The sequence below is a fragment of the Orcinus orca genome, chromosome 21, assembly GCF_937001465.1.
Source record: "Orcinus orca chromosome 21, mOrcOrc1.1, whole genome shotgun sequence".
Taxonomy (NCBI): Eukaryota; Metazoa; Chordata; class Mammalia; order Artiodactyla; family Delphinidae; genus Orcinus; species Orcinus orca.
Genome location: NC_064579.1, coordinates 23,498,484 through 23,502,403, shown reverse-complemented (window position 1 = coordinate 23,502,403; position 3,920 = coordinate 23,498,484). Strand labels below are relative to the sequence as shown.

The 3,920-nt window shown below is 59.2% G+C and overlaps 1 long non-coding RNA gene across 1 annotated transcript; it reads left to right on the top strand.

The window, feature by feature from the left end:
* The first annotated feature begins 1,180 nt into the window (after window positions 1-1,180).
* Window positions 1,181-3,663, top strand: LOC117197408 (uncharacterized). The gene is made up of 3 exons (XR_004477995.2): window positions 1,181-1,562; window positions 2,632-2,749; window positions 3,473-3,663. It is a non-coding gene; the product is annotated as an uncharacterized LOC117197408 (long non-coding RNA).
* Window positions 3,664-3,920: the final 257 nt, after the last annotated feature.

Below are 3,920 nucleotides of genomic sequence, written 5' to 3'. Positions count from 1 at the left end.
AACCATTTCTGGACTCGGCACTGGGTCCCCTTCCACGGACAGAGTGGAGTGGTTGTTTCCACAGGCCCCGTGGTGTAAGAGCTCACCTAATGCAGCCAGGACTTCATCCTTTCCAGGTGATTCCAGGGTCCTCATTCTCCCCAGACCCTCACCCACGTGGCTGCTGTCTGTGCCAGTCTATATGGGACCTTGGTAATCTCCTAAAATCAGGGTTATTTTATACACAGGTAATGGGTTGAATGCTGGCCCCGAAAGATGTGCTCCCCCCAGAACACGTGAACAGGCCCATATCTGGGAAAAGGGTCTCTGTATATGTAGTTAAGGATCTAGAAGTGAGGTCATCCTGGGTTAGGGTGGCCCTCAATCCAATTGAGAGAGTCCTTATGAGACACAAAAGAGGAGAGACACAGACATAGGGGAGAAGCCACGTGAAGACAGAGGCAGAGACGAGAGGGATGCAGCCACAAGCCTGGGGATGCCTGGAGCCCCCAGAAGCTGGAAAAGGCAGGAAGAACCCTATCCTGGAGCCTGTGGAGAGACTTCCGCCCTGCAACACCTTGATCTCAGATGTCTGGTCTCCAGGACTAGGGGAGGATGAATTCCCGTTGATTTAAACCACACAACTTGTGGTCATTTGTTACAGAAGCCACAGAATGGTCACACAGACCCTACTCTGTAGGATCCTGGAAGTGTGGGTCTCATTAAAGGCTGACAGAGGCTGGATTGCAGAACCCTTAGAGTCAGCACTGGGCCCCAGAAATCCTAAAGCAGTGGCTGGACACCAGAATATTGAGGGGTCAGTCGGAAGCCCATTCCTAAGGGTGCCGGCTGCACACGGTATCCCCAGGTTTTTACGCCTGTACCTGTTGGGGGTAAGTATTTCCATCCTGAATCAGGACTTCTGATGTCACCGTTCACGTTGCTAGTTAAGAACCCACTAGTTACACAGATGAAAACCCTATCATAACACTTGCTCCAGTGGTAAACAATTCTGAAGTTGGTCAGAGGTGGGAAATCGTCTCCCATGCAGCCAGCAGCCCCCCCGCAAGGAGCGTCCTCATTGCAAAGCTGGGGGACCATGCCGAGGCATCTCTGAGTAAACGTGAGCTGAGCCCCAGGCCAGCTGCTGTTGAACTTTTCCCACCCTTCCCAGGTAAAACACCTGAATATGTACAAGGACTTGAAAGCCTAGAGGAAGGGCCGTGGAGCCACACCAGCGACAGCACGCCGGCTGACTTGGTGCCTGCAGGGCAGCCAGGATTGTCCTGGCCCCGGGCGCTCTTCTGGAAGCTTTCCATTTCCCTGCCTGAGGTACCCCTCCTGTCCCGGCCCCCACTGCTTTTTCCCTTTCTCACCTCTGCCCAGGGAGAAATTCCAGCGGCAGGTATGGGTGACACATCCTCTTCTTTAGCAGGTGGCAGCCTGGCAACTCCTGTAGAAAGTCCAGGAGAGCCCCACTCACACCGGGCCACCCACAGAGCCGTAGCCCCTCACTCCCACCTACCAGCCCAGCCCTGACACTGCTGACGGGGCAGAGAATATGGCGTCAGCCACAGCTGCAGGTACTCTTGCTGCCTGGAGCGGTGTTTATATAGACCTCAACCCAGGCACACCTGGGGAGGCCTGGCCAGCCGGGTCAGGCTGCCCAGGTCAGCCAATCCTTGCACATCAGGGACTCAGAGTTGCAGAAAATGGGCCTTGCTGCACCGGCCAGCTCCAAGGAACAGGTGTGGGGTCCTGAGGGTCAGGATAGACATGGAGCTGCATCTCTGCTTGTTTTCTCAACATTTTGTCTGGTCCATGAGTGGGAGACAACTTCAAGAAGACCCTCTCCTAATGAGAAGAAGCCAGGAGTAAGGGAGAGGAGGGGTGGTGGGTGGAGACAGAGGCCTGGTGCCCCAGCTGCAGTGGAAGCCTCTGGAAGACCCGGTGGAAGGAGGCCGCACAGAGTGAAGCCCAGGGTCACAGACCTGTCCCGGAGCTGCTGTTTGTCAGTTCAGGTCCTGCTCTGAGGTGCTTTGTATCAGCTCTGGCCAACAGGTGGGCTGGGGGTGCTCTGCAATGAGGGCTACGTGCACAGTTCCTGTGTGTCCAGCCTTGCTGGGTGCCTGCCCAGGTGACCTCCATACCCTGGTAGGGGCCTGACCACGAGAGCCCCGTGGGCTGCTGGGTGTCGGCCCAGGTGAGCTCCATACCCGGGGAGGGGCCTGACCACGAGAGCCCCGTGGGCTGCGAGCGGGGGCGTATGTATAAGCGTCCTCTCTGTGCAGCCAGCACAGAGTTACTTAGCAACTTCCCTGTGGGCTGTGCTGGGGTGAAATGAGAACCAGGAGATGCCACGGACCCCTTGAACCCCTGTCCATCTAGAGTGATGAGGTCAATAGGTGGGTGCTGGCCACTGTGCTGCATGAGGGAGACCCCACAAGTACCTCTTGTGTCTTCCACCTGACACCACGGAGGCCTCCCCAGGACAGAGCAGACAGCCTACCTGGGGCAGGTGGGAGCTCCTGGTGACCCTGCAGGGGACATGAAAGGGACGGACCAGGCAGGAGGGGGTGGGAGCCCAGGCAGAGCCATGGGGCTCGGGGCCGAGGGGGTCTTTCTGGGTCTGAGCTGAGAGTGGACGTGCAGGTGGTGAGTGTGATCCAGGAAAGCTGCCCTGGTGACGTGAGGCTGAACCTGCTTCAGAGTGACAAGCCTTCCGGATGATCCCAAAACAAGATAGTGAGACGGATCCTGTTAGAAGAAGGTAAGTGAATCCCCCCAAGAGGAGGCTCTGTGAGCTGGTCCCGGGAGGGGGGTGAAGGCAACAGGTGTGGAAGCTGCGGAGAGTGGGCAGTCCCCCTGGACAGGTGGCGGGTGCAAACGCCATTCCGTGGTCCCACGTCTGTGCTTCCGGCTGGATTACTTGGCTTCCCGGAGCCTCAGCTTCCTAGTCTGCTCGTGGGGTGATGAGTGAGATTCTCTGACTCTTTTTCACTGTCTGCCCCTCGAGCCTGTGAGAAATGGAATATTTCTTGCCATCTCAGTAAACAAAGGCTGTCACAGTCATCAGCACTTGCAGCCCTCCAGTGTGAGCCGCGGGCCCTGAGGAACTCAGGATATGCAAATACAGAATGCAGGCCCCAGAGAGCTGAGGTGCACATCAAAGGAAGGATTTCAGTGAGCCCAGACTCTGGCATCTTCGCATACAAAGAAAAGCGCTACATTCCTCACGTTGGGAGAGCTGGTTTTCCTTAGTTAACAATCACCTTTTAATGTTCCCCATTACCTGCGCCAGGCCCCTGCCCTGTCCCCTACCCCGCCCTGCGGGGGTACTTTAGCTCAGGAAAGAAGGAGCGCAGAGGGGCTCGGCTGAATAAGGGCCCTGCGAGCCTCGGGAGGAGTTTTCGGCCGCTTTCCCCGCAGTCGGGAGGAGGGACGCTGACGAGGCAGCCGGACCCTGCGCCTCCCTTGCCCCGCTTCCCCTCAGGACGCTCAGGCTGACCCCCTCCCCACGCCCCCCAGGCCCCGCGAGCCAGGCCGAGGGCAGGGGCGAGAGGTGGGACTGAAGTTCCCCGGACCAGACGCTGGGGGCCGCTCTTTCTACACAGCAGCGGCGGGTGGCAGCGAACCCCTGCCCCTCGGAAGCTGGTCTTGCGCTGCCGCCCAAGCACCGGACCAGGCGGAGGGTCGGCGCCCACTTACCCGGCCCGCCGTCCGCACGACTGTCGCGGCTTCGGCCGCCGGGGCCCCTCCAGAGCCGGCAGCCTCAGTGAGGCCGCCCTCCCCTCGGGGCAGCTCCGTGACGGCGGAGGGAAAAGACCCCGAGCGGCAGTTCCAGCTCTGCGGAGACACGGGCTCCTTTCTGGGCACAGGGCGTGGGACCGCTCTGCCCCGAGGCCTTCCGGGAGGGAGGGGGCGTCGGGGGAGGGAGCCGC